Source organism: Phoca vitulina, unplaced genomic scaffold (assembly GCF_004348235.1).
Source record: "Phoca vitulina isolate PV1807 unplaced genomic scaffold, GSC_HSeal_1.0 scaffold53, whole genome shotgun sequence".
Lineage (NCBI taxonomy): Eukaryota > Metazoa > Chordata > Mammalia > Carnivora > Phocidae > Phoca > Phoca vitulina.
In genome coordinates, this window is record NW_022589756.1 from 13,427,120 (window position 1) to 13,449,589 (window position 22,470).

At 37.0% G+C, this 22,470-nt stretch overlaps 1 pseudogene; it reads left to right on the plus strand.

The window, feature by feature from the left end:
* The first annotated feature begins 612 nt into the window (after positions 1-612).
* LOC116622575 lies at positions 613-2,064 on the plus strand (annotated as a pseudogene).
* Positions 2,065-22,470: the final 20,406 nt, after the last annotated feature.

The window sequence follows — 22,470 nt, forward strand, 5'->3', positions numbered from 1 at the left end:
ATACAACCACAGAGTTGCTATCTAGACATGGAGCTACCTTAACACAACTTAAAATATGAAATACTAATTTTGTGGTCAACTGGTGAGCAGCAAGAAAACAGATCCTGCAGGCTACAAAGTTGGTGATCCTTGTCATGCCATGGTAGATTATGTGATTAACTGTGCTATTTGATTAGCTGTAGACTATAATATCTTACAATACAAATAACATGCAGATACAGCCTATGAGAGAGTCCACCTGGGAAAAAACTCTCAAAATATTGGTGAGAACTGGCTTTTCCTTGCCAAAGTTAGCAGTCCGGCAAGAGAGACTAGTCCAAGAGAATTATTAGATATTTTTGTAAAGGCAGATTTAGCAGGAGATAAGACTGACCCAGTCCTCTTGAAAACATCACCGAGAATGGGGCCAGTCTAGTGGCAAAGATCAGATAAAGATAGGGCCTTTTGCCCTCTCATCCAAGACTGCTGCTTCAGAAGACTTAAAAGTAGCCAAAACCAAAAACGTGGCTAACTTAATCAAAGAAGAAGAGATCCCCACCAAGAAGTCGCTTCTCGGCTCCTCCTCAAACCTCTGTCAGGTTCAGCTTCCTTGCCTCCACTCCAGCCTCCACCATGTCCATCACGGTGACCCAGAAGTCCTAGGAGGTGTTCACCTCCTGCCCCCAGGCTTTCAGCAGCCGCTGGCACCCCAGAGCACCTGGATCCCGCATCTGCTCCTCAGCCTTCTCCCAAGTGGGCAGCAGCAGCAGCTTCTGGGGTGGTCTGGACACCAGCCTGAGTATGGTCAGGGGCTACAGCAGGGCCAGGGCAATGGGGGACATCACAGCTGTCTCAGTGAGCCAGAGCCTTTTGAGCCCCCTTAAGCTGGAGGCAGACCCCAACATCCAGGCTGAGCAACACTCAGGGGAAGAGCAGATCAAGACCCTCAACAAGTTTGCCTCCATCGACAAGGTGCGGCACCTGGAGCAGCAGAACAAAATTCTGGAGACCAAGCGGAGCCTCCTACAGCAGCAGAACACCGCTGGGAGCAACGTGGACCGCATGTTGGAGAGCTCCATCAACAACCTTCGGCAGCAGCTAAACACATCGGACCAGGAGAAGCGGAAGCAGGAGGTAGAGCTTGGCCACAGGTAGGAGCTGGTGGAGGACTTCAAAAGTAAGTACAAGGAGGAGATCAAAGAGTGTGCAGATGTGGAGAATGAATTTGTCCACATCAAGAAAGATGTGGACGAAGCTTACCTGAACAAAGCAGAGCTGGAATCCCTCCGGGAAGGGCTAACAAACGAGATCAGCTTCTTAAGGCAGCTTAGGAAGAGGAGATCTGTGAGCTGCAGTCCCACATCTTGGACACGTCCGTGGTGCTGTCCATGGACAACAGCAGCTCCCTGGACCTGGACAGCATCATCGCCGAGGTCAAGGACATCACCAACCACAGCTGGGCTAAGGCCGAGACCATGTACCAGATCAAGTACAAGGAGCTGCAGGCATTGTCTGGGAAGCCTGGGGATGACCTCGGTAGCACGAAGACAGAGATTTCCGTGATGAACCGGAAGATCAGCCAACTCCAGGGTGAGATCCAGGGCCTCAAAGGCAAGAGGGCTTCACTGAAGGTCACCGCCACTGATGTTGAGAAGAGCCAGGAGCTGGCTGTTAAGGAAGCCAATGCCAAGGTGGCCGATGGGGAGGCTGCCCTGCAGCGAGCCAAGCAGGGTACGGTGCAGCGGCTGCACGAGTACCAGGAGCTCATGAACATCAAGCTGGCCCTGGACATTGAGATCACCACCTACCGCAAGCTGCTGGAGGACGAGAGAGCCAGCTGGGGTCTGGGATGCAGAATTTGAATATCCATACTAAGACCAACAGCAGCTACTCGGGTGGGCTGAACTCAGCCTACAGGGTCCTCATGAGCCTGACTTCAACTATGGCCTGAGCTCCTTCCTGTCCAGCTTCGGCTCTAGCAGGGGCATCGGTTCCTTTAGCTGTGTCAGCTCCTCCGAGGCCATGGCTGTGAAGATGATCGAGACCTGCACTGGGAAGCTGGTGTCCAAGCTGTCTCGGATGTGAATAGCAGTGGTCCCTCCCAGCCTCCTCGTTCCTGTGACTACCATAGAGCCTCTGGGGGAAGGAGCTGTGTGGGGGAACATCGGGAACAGGAGACCCACCTGAGGCTCAGCCCCAGTCCTCAGCCTACGCTTGGGGGGCGTCTATTGCCCTGGATACCCCCTCTTGCCCATGCCTCCAATTAAAAGTGCCTTTTCCCAAATAAAACCTCAGATGGTTCTGCCAACCACCCCCCACCCCGCAAAAGAAAAACAAAGTACAAATACACAACATAACAAATAAGAAAGGAGAAATAAATTGAGAAAATTTTGAAAATCATGAGTCCATACTGTGTAATTCTATGAAAATTAATGTGAAAACCTAGCTAAAACAATCAATTCCATATAAAATACATTTATGAAATTTGACTTTCTCTGTCCAGATAAGTATTAGTTTTCTATCACTGCCATAAAATGCTACCACAAACTTAGTGGCTTAAAACACCACATATTTATTATTTTATAGTTCTTAGGTCAAAAATCCAATATGGCTCTCACTGAACTAAAATCAAGGTGTCAGCAGGCTGTTTCCTTTCATGGAGGTTCTAGAAGAGAATTTGTTGCTGTCTTCTTCCTATGTTGGTAGAATTTGTTTCCTTGTGGGTGTATGACCAAGGTCTCTGTTTTCTTACTGGCTGTCGGTTGAGGGCTTTTCCCCTGCTTCCAGAAGCCATCCATATTCCTGGGCTCATGGTCCCTTATTCCATCTTCAAAGCCAGCAACCGTGATACAGGTCAAGTTTCTCTCACATTGTGTCTCTCCGACCCATGAGAAAAAGTTACTCACTTTTAAATTCTCAAAAGAGTAAGCCGTTCAAATTAATCTCCCCACCTAGAAGTCCCTACCCTTATTCACACCTGCAGAGTCCTTTCTCCCATGTACATAACATAATCACAGGTTCTGGGGATTAAGGCATGGATATTTGGGGGGCCAGTGCTCTCCTATTACAGATCCAAATACAGATTTCTTATTTATATTAAAGAAACTTGGATTAAATTTCAAAGAAGTAGAGAACTTGCCCTCAAACATTACCATGTGCAGGTAGTTTCACAGGGGAGTTCAGCCAAACTTTTAAAGACTAGATGATCTAAAACCACACAAATTTTTTTAAACATAGACATTTCCAAAAGTATTATTACAAAAAAAAGTATCAATACATAAACCTGATAAAATAGTATGGTAAAGAAAAACAGAAACCAATCTTACTTTGGAATACTGAGGCAAAAAATCTTAAACAAAATATTAGGGACTAGAATCCAACAGCATATTTAAAAAATTAATATATTCATGACCAAGTTGATTACAAGAATGCAAGAGTGATTTGATATTAAGAAATCCATTACTACGATCACCGTCTTAAAAGATTTTTAAAAATTACTTGACTAATGACAAGGACATTGAAAAAAATGCAACTAAATTCAAAATTCATTTCTGATAAGACATTTTGTAAAATAGAAAGCCATGGATTTTTCTTTAAATTGATAAAATAAATTAACCTCAATCCTAAAGCCAGCATACTATTTATTAGGTAAACACTAGAAGCATTTCCACTAAGATCCAGAACAAGGCAAAAAAGCCTGCTATTCTTTTAACTATTTAATACAATATCGGACTTACTAGCTAGTGCAACAAAACAAGAGAAAAGCCCCTAAGGGGGAGGTAATTAGCTCTCCTACATATCAAAACATGACATATGAATAAACAGCCAGACTAATACAACAGAAAAGAAAGTTTAAAAATAAATACAACTACATACGGAAATTTGGAATATAATTGAGATAGCATTTCACACCTGTGAGGATAAGATGGACTTTTTCATAGTGTTGTGACAAATGGATAGTCATTTGGAAAAAGAAAAAATGTAAGAGAAAAAAGATAAATGCCAATGTAGGAGAAAACACAAACAACATATATCAAAGATAAAGAGCTAATCTGGGGCGCCTGGATGGTCACTCAGAAGAGCATGTGACTCTAGATCTCGGGGTCGTGAGTTTGAGCCCCATGTTGGGTGTAGAGATTACTAAAATAAATAAATAAATAAACTTTAAAAAATTTTAAAAAGAGTTAATCTTCCAAATACACAAAAAACTCTTAGGGCAAGGAGGGGCATTTTTTTAATTTGGTTTTTTTTTCCAGCTTTGCTGAGATATAACTGACATTTTAAGACATTTAAGGTATGTTTATTCATTCTGAAAATGTTTATTGAGAAACTTCATGTAAAGTTCTACACCTGAATTTGGGTTGTGGGATAAAAATATGCGTGGACATCTCTGTTCAAAATAGGAAAATCCCCTCGAAGATCTTTTTACCTCAGTAGCATCTCCTTTGGCAGTCAAGGGCAACTGCTATACTAATTTTCCACACATGTTTTTCATTTTACTATTTGCCTTCTTGAAGATCCTGGAATGCAAAATAAGCCACGAAAAGGACTATGAAAGTCCTTTGATATTTTAAGATAAGAAAAATATCCCCATCCATCATGATATTTATTTGAAAACTTGTGAAGTGTAGTTCCTCAAGATATTTTTATTAGAATATAAGGTCCTAATTTTAAAAGTAAATTTCAGTACCATCTTTTGTTTGCAACCATTAAAGAAGTCAATTACGTGTTACTTTAACCCTGATTTTAACTTGAAATATCTAATATGACAGTAATTGCATTATTCTCAATTCAATATTTGGCTCTGTATTTTACGTCACTCATGGCTGTAACTACAGCTAAGAATTCTGAGCTTGGAGTCCTCCATTACTTCTTCCTCAAACATACAGAGCTCGAGTTGCTTAATATTTTATTTAATAATTTTGTTTAAACAAAACTATATATTTGCATTGGTAACAAAATTGTTAACAGTTTTCCTCCCTAATAGGTTACTCTTACTACCATAAAAGGAGTCCCAAAGACAAGGGCAATGTATGCTTCCCGTCTGACAAGAGAACTCTACCCACTTTTGTATTATTTACGCAATAATGATCAAGGCCCAGGGCATTTCCTGGGGATTAATGGCTGACTGGGAGATTGGCTGAAGCCCATTAACTTGGGGCCGTCATTAATTTTCTTAGAAAACCTGGTTTAAAGTCATTATTTCTATTATAAGATCAATAACACACACCCCTCATCACCACCGCAACAAAAAACTTATTGGGAATAACTTTTTTTCCTGGAATTTTTCGTAAGTACATTCAACCTGTAGGTGATATTTTAAAAGCAATGCCACGGGGTGCCTGGGTGGCTCTGTCATTAAGCATCTGCCTTCGGCTCAGGTCATGATCCCGGGGTCCTGGGATCAAGCCCCACGTTGGGCTCCCTGCTCAGCGGGAAGCCTGCTTCTCCCTCTCCCACTCCCCCTGCTTGTGTTCCCTCTCTCGCTGTGTCTCTCTCTGTCAAATAAATAAATAAAATCTTTAAAAAAAAAATAAAATAAAAGCAATGCCACAGAAACTCTGAACAACTTAGCAACATTGACGGGACTCTCCTAGACTTCAAGGTCACGTACATTGGCAGCTGTTTCCTGTGTGCCCTGATTTAGGAGTCAAGCTAAAAATAAAGCTCCCCCCAACACACCCTCTGTCTCTCTCCTCATTCTCTTGCTCTTCCCCCCCCTTCTCTCTTCCTCCTTCCCACCCTCCCTTGCTCCCTCCATTCCTCTCCCCCCTTTCCTCCCTCTTTCCTCAGGGCTTTACCCAGCAAGTTTCCACCCAACGTGAAGAGCAAATGGAATTATGACTCTATGGTGTTTTCATGAAGGGCATTTCCTCAGGAATAAATGTGTGAAAGACCTGGTCCTTCTTAGCAACTTCAGTGAAATAGATCCGAGAAAACTAGAATTCACAGGGTGAAATAGGCATAATTTGTCTGCCACCGCCTGGGGGCTCCGAACATGGAGACTGGCAAGGCGAGGACCCTGACCCAAACTGCAGCCCAGGAAGCCAAGAGCACCGAAAGGGCAGCGACGTTTGGAGCCCTGCAAGAAGCCAGAAAATGGATTATAAATGTTAAAGAACCTTAGGAACTGTATTTCAGTGCATGAAAGTGGATGGTTAGGACAGCACCATGTCAAACAGGGGGAGAGTTCCCTCCATCAGTGTTCCCGTTCAGACATATTTAGAGATGTCATCCCTCTCCTGCCTCTCAAAAGTCCCTACATTCTTTCAGGCGAGGAGAAAAGTACTACTAACAGTAAATAAAATAATTAAAGAAAAAATAAAATAAAGAAACTGCATCAATCTAGTTTCTTCATTTTTTTTATTCAATTTATTTATTTGAGAAAGAAAGAGAAAGAGCACATAAGCAGGGTTTGCAGCAGAGGGAGAGAGCTGAGCAGGGAGCCCCATGCGGGACTTGGTTCCAGGACCCTGGGATCATGACCTGAGCCGAAGGCAGACGCTTAACCGCTGAGCCACCCAGGCGCCCCTTTCCTCATCTTTAAAGTAGCAGTAATGTGAATTACATTATAATATGCTATTCAAGGGCAAGGTATTATTATTTAATGTAGTGAGAATGACTAGTCAACTAGGATGCTCCAGAAATAGCACGAGGCAGGATATGAAATTGGACCCCCCTACCCACCTTGTTTTTCTTTTTTTTTTTTTTAAGATTTTTATTTATTTGACAGAGAGAGACACAGCGAGAGAAGGAACACAAGCAGGGGGAGTGGGAGAGGAAGAAGCAGGCTTTCCGCTGAGCAGGGAGCCCAACACAGGGCTGGATCCCAGGACCCTGGGATCATGACCTGAGCTGAAGGCAGATGCTTAATGACTGAGCCACCCAGGCGCCCCTTTTCTTGATCTAATTTCCATTCCAGCCACTCCTTACCCTTGAAATAAGTGATATTGTCATATTCTTACCTGTCAATGTGCTTACATCACTTCCTTGTAGATCCATCTCTTGGAGACTATGACATAGCTGTATTTATTGGGTATTTCCTTTCCTCCTTCCCTTACCTTCACTTCTCCCACCCCCACTAAACTTCCACCACCACCAATGTACAGATAGGGAGGAGCAGTGAGTCATGAAAAGCAGAAGAAAAAAGGTTTTGAGAATAAAAAACAGAAGTAACTGGTTGTTGCTAAACAACTGAGGTTAATGGATATCCATCCATCCCACAAGTAAGGGAAAACCAAAGTAAATGACTGCACTGATGAGAAATACAAAAATAAATTTTAAATAATCCCCATCCCTTAAGAGCTTACAATCCATTAATGGAAATAAAACAGAAGACAAATTGTTGTAGCATGAGTTAGTAGGCAAGAAGAACCATGTGATAGACACAAGTATGTGAGTGATTCATGTAGTTCAGTGTTTACCTCTAGTTGGGAGAATCAAGAAAAACTTCATGAAACACATAACTAAATTATCAGAGATTGGCTTACAAGCAAAGAGAATGGCTTGAGGTGCTAAGAATAAAAACATGGGGGGGAGGATTGTCTGAGAAGCACAAACACTTTGGTTGTCTAGAACATACAAAAATACTATGAGATATAACTAGAGCGTAGGTTGATGTCAAAACTTAGAGGTCTTCAAAGGCAGGCTAAGAAATCCCGGGGAAAGAGTAAAAGATTTGAACAAGATAATGATGTAAAGAGAGTTGTATTTTAATAATATCAATCAAATATCAAGAGATGTTTAGAAAGGATTGAAGGAAAAAAATTGGACAAGTCAGGGTATGTGGGTGGCTTAGTCAGTTAAGCGTCCAGCTCTTGATTTCGGCTCAGGTCATGATCTCAGGGTTGTGAGATCCAGCCCCTGTTGGGCTCCATGCTCAGGGGGGAGTCTGCTTGAGATTCTCTCTTCCTCTCCCTCTGCCCCTCCCCCCACTCCTGCTCATGCTCCCTCTTTTTCTCTCTCTCTCCTTAAAATAAATAAATCTTTAAAAAAAATGGATATGAGTCAAATATGAGGCAATTTATATAGCTCGAAGCTGAGATATCTAGATTTATAAGTCATGTAGTGGCAGTAGGAATTGAAAGAAGATTAATAAAAGAGCCAGTGAGTAGATGTAAGTTATTGTCAAGGTCCTCTCTTTCATGTTGGGTGGTAGTTCATTTAATTATTATCATTATTACTATTTCAAAGCAGAAGAACAAATAAATGAGTAAAAGGTGGCTATAAATGAACTGATGACGAAAATGTTGTGAACCAAGGATTATGACTAATCTGTGTCTCTGAAACTTAAAAAATAATAATAATAAATTTTTTTCAGGAGGAAAACTCCCTAGAGAATAATAGTGTCCCCTGACAGAGATAGCTTACTCTAGTAGAAAAAAAAAAAAAATGGGCTCAGGAGACAAATAAACCTGGCTCTGAATTCTGGCTCTTTTTTTATAAACTTAATGATGCAGAGTCACCAGTATAACTTCTTTATGTTTCATTTTTTCTCATTGGGAAAATAAGAATAATAATATCTACTCTATAAGACATTATGAAATTTGGATGATAACAATGATTTTTGGCAAATACTAGATGCTCAGTGAAAGGCAGCTATAATAGATGATTGATTAAAGTATAGAGGGAAATGAATAAAGCATTCCAAGGCTTTGAGCCTATGTAGATGACTAAAAATAATCATGCTATTCATGGAAATATAAAAATCAGAGAATATGAAACAGATTTTAGGAAGGAGATTTTTCTATTTTAGCAGTTTTCATCTTATATGACCTGTATATAAATCCCATACCATGACTAAAGCAAATTTATTGATTGATTGTTTGATTGATTGATTTTTATTTAAGTTCCAGTTAATTGACATCCAGCTCAATATTGGTTTCAAGAGTAGAGTTCAGTGGTTCATCACTTACATACAACACCCAGTGCTCACCATAACAAGTGCCCTCCTTAATACCTATCACCCAACTATCCCATCGCCCACCCACCTCCTTCCATCAGTTTGTTCTCTATTGGTAAGATTCTCTCGTAATTTGTTTCCCTCCTTCTCTTTTTTTCCCCCTCCCGTATATTCATCCATTTTGTTTCTTAAATTCCTTTGGTATGGTATTTCATATAATGGTATTTGTCTTTCTCTGATTGACTAATTTTACTTAGCATAATACACTCCAGCTCTATCCACGTTGTTGCAAATGACAAGATTTCATTCTTTTTTTTAAAAAATTTTATTTATTTATTTGAAAGAGAGAGAGAGTGAGAGAGAACATGAGAAGGGAGAGGGTCAGGGGGAGAAGCAGACTCCCTGCTGAGCTGGGAGCTTGATGCGGGACTTGATCCTGGGACTCTGGGATCATGACCTGAGCTGAAGGCAATAGCTTAATCAACTGAGCCACCCAGGTGCCCCAAGATTTCATTCTTTTTAATGGCTGAGTAGTAGTCCATTGTATATATACACCACATCTTCTTTATCCATTCATCAGTCGATGGACATTTGGGCTCTTTCCATAGTTTGGCTGTTGTTGATAATGCTGTTATCAACATCCAGGTTCATGTACTCCTTTGAATATGTATTTACTAAAGCAAGTTTATAGGATAGAGAATCTCTCTGATATCCATAAATAAATTTCAAGGTGCATTTGGCCTTGGGATTACTTCATGTCCTTGTCATTGCTGCCTTTGTTGTTTATTTTTACCTGCTTTTATTGTTTATTTTACATAGTGGGTAAAAATAAAATATAGATGAGGATTTAGCCTAGCTAAATCCTAAAGACCAAAAATAAGGGTGTCTTGGATGCCTAACATCAACAGGATTCTAAACAAAAAGTATAATCACTTGTAACCTACATGTATAATAAAGCATACAAGAGTTTTTTTTTTTTAAGATTTTATTTATTTATTTGACAGAAAGAGACACAGTGAGAGAGGGAACACAAGCAGGGGGACTGGGAGAGGGAGAAGCAGGCTTCCCACTGAGCAGGGAGCCCGATGCGGGGCCCTATCCCAGAACCCTGGAATCATGACCTGAGCCGAAGGCTCATGTTTTTCAAATATTTTTTCTTATTAGCTATGTGTCTTTAAAGATAATTGACTATATAAAGCAATAATGTATTGTGGAGTTTGTAACATATATAGAAATAAAATATATGACAATAATGACAGAAAGGCTGGGAGGAGAAAACAGGAGTATACTGTGGTAAGGGTTTTATACAGTATATAAATCAGTATAATACCACTAGAAGTTAGAATGTGATAAGTTAAAGATGTTTACGACAAACACCAAAGCAACCACTAAAATAACACAACAAAGAGTTCTTCCTGGGCGCCTGGTTGGCTCAGTTGGTTGAGCGACTGCCTTCAGCTCAGGTCATGATCCTGGAGTCCCGGGATCGAGTCCCACGTCGGGATCCCTGCTCAGCGGGGAGTCTGCTTCTCCCTCTGACCCTCCTCCCTCTCATGCTCTCTGTCTCTCATTCTGTCTCTCGCAAATAAATAAAATCTTAAAAAAAAAAAAAAATTTAAAAAGAGTTCTTCCTAATAAAACAACAACAAAAATAAAATAGAACAACAAAATATTCAACTAACCTAAAAGAAAACATAAAAAAAGATGAAAAGGAGAATAAGGAAAAGATAGAACAAATAGAAAACAAATACCAAGATTTAAACTCCACCATACCAATAATCATGTTAAATGTTAATGGCCTACAAACACGAGTTAAAGACAGTGGTTGTCAGATCAGATAAAAAAAATAAAAAGTAATACTCAATTCTGGGTATTGTCTATCAAAAAATTAAATATAAACACAAATTGATTAAAGTTAAAAGAATAAGAAAAGATACACTATGTTAACAGAAATCAAAAGATGAAACACCTACATTATGTAGAACAAAGTAGATTTCAAAGCATGGAATATCATCAAAGATACAGATTATTTCATGATAAAAAGGTCAATTCATAATGAGTAAATAATAGCAGAACATCAAAACACATGAAATAAAAACTGTTATGACTGTAATAAAAAAAGACAAATTCACAAATATAGTCATAGATTTCAACAATCTCAATAATTGATAGAACCATTAAACAGAAAATAAGGATATAAAAGAGTTAAAGAACACTATCAAATAATTTGACCTAATTGATATTTTCAGAACAACCTATCCAACACTACACTAGAATACACATTTTTTTCAACAGCACATGAAACATTTTCCAAGGTATACCATATTTTATTCTATTTTTTTATTTTATTATGTTATGTTAATCACCATACATTACATCATTAGTTTTTGATATAGTGTTCCATGATTCATTGTTTGCGTATAACACCCAGTGCTCCATGCAGTATGTGCCCTCTTTAATACCCATCACCAGGCTAACCTATCCCCCCACCCCCCTCCCCTCTAGAGCCCTCAGTTTGCTTCTCAGAGTCCATAGTCTCTCATGGTCCATCTCCCCCTCCTATTTCCCCCCCTTCATTTTTCCCTTCGTGCTATCTTCTTCTTTTTTTTTTTTTTTAACATATAATGTATTATTTGTTTCAGAGGGTATACCATATTTTAGATCACAGAACGTGTCTCTATAAAATTTAAAAAGACCCAAATCATACAAAGTATTTACTCTGAGCACAATAAAAATAGCTAAGAAATCAATTATCAGGAAAATGATCTCAAGTATATTGAAACTAAACAACACAATGTTAAATAAACCATGGGTCAAAAAAAATAAAAAGGGAAATTAGTAATTATGTTGGTGAAAACACAACATTTTAAAATTTGGCAGCTAATATTTAGAGGGGTTTATTTATCTCAGAACAGAGGAAAGACCTCAGAAGGATGACCTCAACTTCTACCTTAAGAAACTAGAGGGGTGCCTAGCTGGTTCAGTCAGTAGAGCATGAGACTCTTAATCTCGGGGTTGTGTGTTCAAGCCCCACACTGGGTATAGAGATTACTTAAAAATAAAATCTTTAAAAAAAAAAAGAAAAAAGCTAGAAACAAAAAGACAAATAAATACAAGGTAGAAGAGATGAAATAATAAAAAAAATCAAACTAGAAATCAATAGAATAAAATATAGAAAATCACTGAAAAGATTAATTAAAAAAGCTGCTCCTTTAAAAAAAATAAATAAAATTGATAAATTGCTAGCTGGACTACCAGGAGAAGGAAAGGGAGAAGACACAAATTACCAATATCAGGAATGGTAGAGATGACATCACTATATATTCTACAGATATTAGAGGAAAATAAGAAAATATTAAGAACATTATGCCAACATTTGGCAATTTAGATTAAATAAACATATTTCTTTAAAGACACAATCTATCCAAATTTACTCAAGAATAAATACTAACCTAAATAGACTATTAAATAAATTGAATTTGTAATTAAAAACATCCCACAAACAAATCAACAAAAGCTTCAGGCTCAGATGGTTTCACTGGAGAATTCAACCAAGTACTTAAGAAAAAAATGGTATCAATTCTACACAAAATCTTCCACAAAACTGCATAGGAGGTAATGCTTTCCAACTTATTGCATGAGACCAGAAGTTCTCTGGCATGAAACCCAGACTGACATTATAATAAAAGAAATCCATAAACCAATATCCTACATGCACATAGACGCAAAAATTCTAAATAAGGGGCGCCTGGGTGTATCAGTCCATTAAGTGTCAGCCTTCGGTTGGGTCATGATCCCAGGGTTCTGGGATAGAGCCCCATGTCAGGCTCCTTGCTCGGCGGAAAGTCTGTTTCTCCCTCTCCCTCTGCCCCTCCTCTGCCTCCGCTTGCGCGCTCTCTCTCTCAAATAAATAAATAAAATCTTTAAAAAATTTTTCTAAATAAAATTTTAGTAAATTAAATCCAATAATATATAAAAAGATAATAAAACATGACCAAATAGGGTTCATTCAAGGAAAACATTTTTTGTGTTTTATGTGATTTAACATTCACATATCAATCAATGTAATTCAGCACATTCACAGACTAAAAAGTAAAAATCATATGATCATCTCAACAAATTCAGAAAGAATATTTGACAAAAATTAAATAAGCATATCTGCTAAAAACTCTTAGCAAAGAGGGACTCAAAGGGAACTTCCTCAACTTGAAAACTTATAGTTCTATAGAATACTTACAGTTAATATAATACTTAATGGAGAAAGACTGAAAGCTTTCTCCCTAAGATAGGAAAAATGCAGTGATGCCCCCCTTACTATCTATTCAGCATTATACTGGAAATTAAAGCCAGTTCAATATGATAAGTGAAAGAAATAAAAGGTCTCCAAACTGGAAAAGAAAAGTTGCCTCTATTTGTAAACAAAAGGATTACACAGAAAATCCTTCAGAAATTTCAAAAAACAAAAATAACTATTAGAACCAATAAGTGAATTTAACAAAGTTTCAGGATACAATATTTTATTTGTATACATTAGCAATGACTAATTAGAAATTGAAATTTTAAAAACAATACAGTTTACAAAATACAAAAAAGAACTCTGGTCAATACCTCATCAAAATCTATGGGATGCAGCAAAAGCAGTTCTAAGAGGGAAGCTCATAATATTACAGGTCTATCTCAACAAAAAAGAAAAGAACAATTAATAAATGGCAATAAGTATGTACCTACAAATTTATAATTACCCTAAATGTATGTGGACTAAATTCTCCAATCGAAAGACATGGCAACAACAACAACAAAAACAAGACCCATCTCTATGCTGTCTATGAGAGACTCAACTCAGTTGTAAGGCTATATGATCTAGTAATTCTACTTCTGGGTATGTATCCAGAGAAAATAAAAAAACACTAATTCAAAGAGATATATATGCACTCTCATGTTCATTGCAGCATTATTTACAATAGTCAAGATATGGAAATAACAAAAGTGTCCATTGGATGAATGGGTTAAGAATATGTGGTGCACACATACCATGATATACTACTCAACCATAAAAAAGAATAAAATCTTCCATTTGCAACAACATGGATGGACCTTGAGGGTATTATGCCAAGTGAAATAAATCAGACAGAGAGGCAAATACCATATGATTTTAGTTATATGTGGAATCTAAAACACAAAATAAACAGAACAAAACCCGTAGATGCGGAACAAATTGGTGGTTGTCAGAGGAGATGAGGGTCATGGGGTGGGCAAATAGGAGAAGGAGTTAAGAGGTACAAACTTCAGGTCATAAAATAAATAAGTCATGGGGATTGTATGTACAGCATGCTGACTATATTTAACAATATTGTATTGCATATTATGTACTTTATATGATGACGGGGAAGTCAGACCTACTGTCATGGTCATTTCACAGTGTATACAAATATTGAATCATCATATTGAACATCTGAAATTAATACAATATTACATGTCAATTATACCTCATTTAGAGAAAAAGATCTCTAATAAGCAATCTAAGATCAATCTAAGATTACATATCCAGGAACTAAGGAAAAAAAAGAACAAAGGAAGACCAATAACAGCAGAAGGAAGGAAATAATAAAGTTTAGAGCAGAACTAAATTAAATAGAGGCTAGAAAAACAATAGAAAATAACAACAAAGCTAAGAGTTGGTTTTGTGAAAAGATAAACAAAATTGACAAAGCTTTAGCTAGAAAGAGAAAAGATGAATCAAATAAATGAAATTATAAATGAAAGACAAGACATTACAACTGATACCACAAAAATACAATGGATCATAAGAGACTACTATGAACAATTATATACCAATAATTTGGACAACTTAGAAGAAATGGATAAATTACTAGAGACATACAACTTACCAAGACTGCATCATGAAGAAATAGAAAATCTGAACAGACCAATAGCAAGTAAGGAGATTGAATTGGTAATAGAGAACTTCCAACAAATAAAAGACCAGGACAAGATGGCTTCACTGATGAAGTCTACCAAATATTTAAAGAAGAATTAATAACAATATTTTTCAAACTCTTCCAAAAAATTGAAGAGGAAAGAATACATCCAAACTCATTTTATGAGACCAACATTATCCTGATACCAAAACCAGACAAGGACACTGTAAGAAAAAAAAAATTATGGGCCAATAGCCCTGATGAACATGGATGAAAAAATCCTCAACAAAATACTAGCAAACCGAATTCAACAGCATATTAAGACGACCATACACTGAAATCAAGTGGGATTTATCCTTGAGATGCAGGAATATTTCAACATACATAAATCAGTAAATTGAGACACCACATTAAGAAAATTCATTTCATTATATAAAATCATATAATCATCTCAATGGAGGCAGAAAAAGCATTTGACAAAATTCAACATCTTTTCATGATAAAAAATCTCAACAAATTAGTTATAGAAAGAATGTACATCAACATAGTAAAGGCCAATCATAATAAGCCCATAGCTAACAACCTAATAGTGAAAAGTTAAAAGCCCTTTTACTAAGATCAGGAAAAATACAAGGACGCCCACTCCCACCACTTCCATTCGACATAGTACTAGATGCTAGATACAGCAATTAGGCAAAAAAAAAAAAAAAAAGAAAGAAAGAAAGAAAGAAAGAAAGAAAGAAAGAAAGAAAGAAAGAAAAAAGAAATAAAAGGCAGGCAAAATGGAAAGGAAGAAGTAAAATTATCTCTGTTTGCAGATGGCATGATCTTATATATAGAAAACCCAAAAGACTCCACCAAAAAACTGTTACAGATAATAAACAAATTTAATAAAGTTTCAGGATACAAAATCAACATACAGAAATCAATTATGTTTCTGCACACTAACAATGAATTATTAACAATGCAATCTCATTTATAAAAGTATAAGAACAGTAAAATACTTAGGAATAAATTTGACCAAGGTGGTGAAAAACCTGTTCACCGAAAATATTTATAAGACATTGAAAAAAGAAATTGAAGAACACAAACAAATGGAAAATATTCCAGGCTCATGGTTTGGAAGAATTAATATTGTTAAAATGTCCATACTATCCAAAGCCATCTACCGATTCAGTGCAATCACTATCAAAATTCTAATGTCATGTTTCTCAGAAATAAAAAAAAAAAAACTATTCTAAAATTTGTATGGACTCACAAAAGGCCACAAATAGCCAAAGCAATCTTAAAAAAGAACGAAGCTGGGGGTATCACATTTCCTGATTTCAAACTATATTACATAGCTATGGTAATCATCAAAACAGCATGGTACTGGCATAAAAAACATACATACAGACCAACGGTACAGAATAGAGAGGCCAAAAATAAACCTACACATATACAGTCAACTAATCTTTGACAACGGCACTGAGAACACAAAATGGGGAAAGAATAATCTCATTAATAAAAGGTGTTGAGAAAACTGGATATCCCACATGCAAAAGAATGAAACTGGACCTTTATGCTATACAACTCACCAAAATTAACTCAAAATGGATGAAAGAGTTAGATGTAAGATCTGAAACTGTAAAACTCCTAGAAGAAAACACAGACAAAAATTCCTTGACATTGGTTTTGGCAATAATTTTCAGGTAAGATGCCAAAAACACAAGCTTCAAAAGCTAAATAAAGTACTACATCAAACTAAAAAGCTACTTTATAGCAAAGGAAACAATCAATAAATTTAAGAGGCAACCTATGGAATGGGAAAAATATTTATTTACAAACCATATATCAGGGTAAATATCCAATATACATAAGAAACCCATACAACTCAATAGCAAAAAAATAAAAATAAAAAAAACAACCAATTAAAAATGGTCAAAGGAGCTGAATAGACATTTTTCCAAAGAAGACATATAAATGGCCAAAGGTACATGAAAAAGATGCTCAGCATCATTAATTATCAGGGAAATGAAAATCAAAACATCAATAAGATATCATCTCCCACCTGTTAGAATAACTATTTTTATCAAAATAATAACTACATCAAACTAAAAAGCTTCTTTATAGAACTACATCAAACTAAAAAGCTTCTTTATAGCAAAGGAAACAATCAATAAATTTAAGAGGCAACCTATGGAATGGGAAAAATATTTATTTACAAACCATATATCGGGGTAAATATCCAATATATGTAAGAAACTCATACAACTCAATAGCAAAAAAATAAAATTAAAAAAAAAACAACCAATTAAAAATGGTCGAAGGAGCTGAATAGACATTTTTCCAAAGAAGACATATAAATGGCCAAAGGTACATGAAAAAGATGCTCAGCATCATTAATTATCAGGGAAATGAAAATCAAAACATCAATAAGATACCATCTCCCACCTGTTAGAATAACTATTTTTATCAAAAAAATAAGAGAGAACAAATGTTGGCAAGGAGGCAGAAAAAAGGGAACCGTTGTACACTGTTGGTAGGAATGTAAATTCCCATTGTGGAAAACGCTATGGAGGTTCCTCGAAAAATTAAAAAAATAGAATTACCATATGATTCAGCAATCCCACTCTTGAAAATATACTCAAAGGAAATAGAAGCACTGTACTGAAGAGACATATGAACTCCCATGTTCTTTGCAGCATTATTCACAGTACCTAAAAATATGGAAACAACCAAAGTGTCCATCAGTAGATGAATGGATTTAAAAAATGTGGTATATACACACACACACACATATATAGGTATGTATATATAATATATATAATGTATATACATATATAGTATGTATAATATATATGTGTATATATATATATATAATGGAATATTATTCAACCACAAAAAAGAATGAATTCTTGCTATTTGAGACAACATGGATAAACTCGGAGGGAATTATGCTAAGTGAAATAAACCAGACAGAGAAATACAAATACTGTATGGTATCACTTATATGTGGAATCTTAAAAAATAATAATAATAATAAAGCTGATTTCATAAAAACAGGGTGGTGGTTGCCAGGGGCTGTGGTAAGGGAAAAGTAGGTAATAATATATAGTATTGTGTACATGAAATTTGCTGAGAGTAGATTTTATGGGATTTCACCACAAAGAAAAAAAGAAAAGAGAGAGTTAATTATGGTAGACAATGTATATGTTAATTATCTTGATGTTGGTAATTATTTCACAATGTATATGTATATCAAATCATCACATTATACACTTTAAATATATACAATTTAATTTGTGAATAACTTCTCAATAAAGCTGGACAAAAAAATAAATAAAAGCACCATGTAGAATAATGTAAATATATTTTAAAATGTGTATTTGTGTGTGTGTGTGTGTGTGCAAACTATTTCTAAGGAATGCACAAGAAAACAGGTAACAATTTCTTCCAAAGAGAAATGACTGGCTGGCTCTGTGACAAACAGAAAAGAGACTTCCTTTATACGGCACACACATTTCGTGCCCTTTGAACTGAATTCCTTATACATGTATTACCTGGATTTAAAATCATTTAAGAAATTAAAAATCAGACTTGCACTCAGTTACTAGACCCACTGAGTACAGGGCTAAATTAACAAGATAAAATTAACTTTTTAGAAGGTTTTCCTCTTGACACCAGAGAAAGTAAGCAACTAAAAAAATAGGAAACATATGACTTATCAGTGACCCCAATAAAAAAAGATGTGAAGATTTGGGCTGTCAGCTTAATATTTATAAACAGAATCATGTGGCTGCCAAGAAAAAGACCCACGTTCAGTGGAGTAAAACATTTATTAAGAATCTACTGTGTAGGGCGCATGGGTGGCTCAGTTGATACGCGTCCGCTTTCAGCTCAGGTCATGATCCCAGGGTCCTGGGATCCAGCTCCACGTCGGGCTCCCTGCTCGGTGGGAAGTCTGCTTCTCCCTCTCCCACTCCCCCTGCTTGTGTTCTCTCTCTGTCAAATAAATAAATAAAATATTTTTAAAAATAAGAATCTACTGTGTAATGAGAGCACAAAAATGAAAAAGATAACGACCCTGTTCCAAAGGAGATACTAAAGGATACTAGAGGATAGAGGCATATTAACATATAATTAATGGCTAAATAATATTCCATTTTATATATATACCACATCTTCTTTATCCATTCATCTTACCATTTACAACGACCTGGATGAAACTAAAGGGTATTATGCTAAGCAAAGTAAGTCAGAAAAAAACAAATATATGATTTCACTCATATGTGGAATTTAAGAAACAAAACAGATGAACATGAGGAAGAGAGGGAAAAATAAAATAAGACGAAATCAGAGAGGGAGACAAACCATAAGAGACTCTTAACTATAAGAAACAAACAGGGTTGCTGAAGAGAAGGTGGGGAGATGGGGTAACTGGGTGATGGGCATTAAGGAGGGCACGTGATGTCATGAGCACTGGGTGTTACATGCAAATGATAAATCATTAAATTCTACCTCTGAAACTGATAATACACTATATGTCAATTAATCGATTTTAAATATAGTAAATAAAATAAATAAATGCCATTCTCAGAAAAACAAACAACATATAATTAAATAGAACGTGCTAAGAGTGAAGGCAGGAACATGCAGAGTCTGAGGGAAGCAGAGAAGACAACATCCAGAGAAGTTCGAGGACGATGACCCAGGGACAATCTTGCTCACAACCTTCAGCTGTATTGCTAGCCGTGCAATGTGTTAAATAGGGAGTTTGATACCTTACCTTTCTCTGTGCTCACTACAGTGCACCTACAAAATACAATGGTCCATCTTTAGTTCCACTGAGAGACGGGAGAAGCAAGACAGAATGACAATGAGACTTGGGATCTTTCCATACGAGAAATGATGAAAGAAATTAGAGATATTTGGCCTGGAAAAAAAATAATAAAATCTCAGGAATTAAATCCCTTTACTTTTCTCAAGTGCCATCACAGAGGAGAAAGAAGAGCATTTCTTTCTTCAAGAAACAGGTACCAGTAGGTGGACGCTACAGGAAAGTATCTAAACCAGTTCAATTAAAAAATTATATACTTTACCCATGAGAGACCAGAAATGGCTTGTGTTGCCACGGAAAATGGAAAGGCTGTGAAGTGATTGCTCAGATGATTCCTGAGGCTAAGCCCAGTTGTAGGATTCTAGAACCTCGTCATAATCTTGCATAAATTTACACTGAAACCACCTTATTTTCATTGTGCTTTATGGCTCAAACACACTTTTGCACACATTTTTCCACATGAATTTCATAATAACCTGTGAGAAAAGCCAGACTAGGGTTATCATCCCCTTGTCCCACTGGAGAAGCTCAGAGAGAATCCAATAGCTAACTCGGAATTGTGTCTGACCCCTAACCCAGGTCTCCTGATTCTAAGCCAAAGCCATTTTTTTATTTTATTTTTTTAACTTTTTAAACAGGTTTTATTTACTCATTTATTTAAGTAATCTCTACACCCAACAGGGGCTCAAACTCATGACCCCCAAATCAAGAGTTGCATGCTCTTCCGACTGAGCCACCAGGCATCCCAAAGCAATTTGGGGAAATTTTTCAATAATTCTCTACATTCTTCTGCTGGATGTCAGTCCACGACAAAGCTGTCACCCACATGAGAAAAATAAGATAATGAACTGACTTCTGCATAAATTAAATTGACGAAATTTAAAGCACTGTTCTTCATTCATACAGTAGACCTTTCTTAACTTTTGGTGTTAAAATGTACTCTCATTTATTAAATGATAAAAGTATTTGTTTCTTGTCCATAATTGACAAAAAGTTTTCTTGACCATCAACACAGGTTCCCCCCAGAACTTTCTGGAGATTTTGCTGGTCCGTACAATCCCAAATCTGGAAACTATCAAAGCAGAGATATGAATAAGGTAGAATTTATGGGACTGGCCACAGAAAGTGGGAGAAGTATTGTTATTAAGTAAAGAAAATACAGTAGATGGCTGTTCTAACCCTGGAGAAGTGCTGACTCTTCCAGAAGCTATGAAACAAAATTCTAAAGACAGCTCCACATACACCCTACCCAGTGGCTCTTGGAGACAATTACCTGAAGCAATAATGTATCTGAAATCTACACCAATTGAAACTTCCTGGGTGAATTTCCAAACTGGCCTGAAATAACCCTGAACTAGAATCTAGAAGTTAAAAAGCAAGGAAATTGTGTGAGAACAAGCCACGGGGCAGATATTAACATTCAAAACTAGTGGCTATTTATACACAAAACATTGTGTCCCACTGGATACTCATGTACCCTGAAGACATTGAAAGCACTTAAAAAGTAGTTAAGCCGATGTGAGCCATCGTGTGCTATCATAGCCATGTGTGGAGTTTATAAAGCTGAAATCACTTGCAATTCAACTTTTACCCAGTTTTAATTTGCTTGAGGTTTAATCTGGCAGTGTGTGAAACCAATTGATTCCTCTATTTTCTTTGAGTTTAACCCACAAATCTCTAGAGAAACGCTGCATTTATTTCCCCCACTTCGCCTACAAAACAAACGACCGGAGCACAATTTATTTTAACCATGTGGATTACAGAATGATTAAGTCAATCACCGCAATGAGAGGTGATCAGCAGGACTGCTGAAATGAGTAGCTGCCGAGTGCCCCCCACATACGCCCGGGCACAGGGAGACTGAAGTGCGGGCGTCGTTAAACCCCGAGGCACTGGCCGCAGGGAAACCAGAGCCTTACCCCTGCACTCCATTCACAAAACTGAACCAATGGTAATTAATTCATGATTAGTTCATTTCAGCTAATATATGAGCCTAAGCTTTTGCGGAGTGATGTAATATTTCAAAGGTAGGACTGTGCAATGGAATTTATTGGACTTCCTGAAATCACCAATGTAATTATTTTTGCTGTTCACATATTAGGCACAGTCTCCAGGGGGAGGAAGCTGATTCTTCTCATATAATACTCTTTCCCCCCCGAAGTTTGAAACTCTGTCATCTTTCTCAATATATTCACTTCGTTAAATAGTTTACAGCTTGCAAGAGGGTCACAAAGTCCGAGTAACAAAATGACTGTCCTGACAGATTTAAACAATAAAACCACCAGATTGTTACATAAATGTTTTTCTCAGAGGCTGTTTCTGAAACACATACAAAATGCAAATATTGAAACACCTGCATGCCAAGCACAATTCTTTTAACAGATGTTAATCCCGGTGCATTTAACCATAGGATTTAGATCACATAAATGTAACTTACCCCCTTCAGACTATCTTGGAAAGCTACCAATTACTTTATTTCAATTTGACAAAGAAACTATTGCTCCCTACATTATAATTCCTATTTTATACCTTGTAATGGGAATGTCTAAAAAGCAAGCAAAAAATATGGAAAGCCAAGTTGAAACTCAGACAAAGCCTCTAAAGTACATCACAGGTAATTTTGTAAGTTGTCTATTTTAGCGTGGGAAATTTACAAAGATTGGTAAGGTTCCAAAATTTAAAATTTTTTTCCATGGCTCTGGAGATTGAAATTCTCAATTTAACCCATCGCTAGTCAGGACAACCCACCAAAGAGCAGTCATCTTTGTTCCCTCCAGTCCCGAGACCTGGTGGGTACCCTCGCTCATAGTTAAAACCTTCCCAGGTCCCTTTGGTTATTTGCTGCTTAGGGA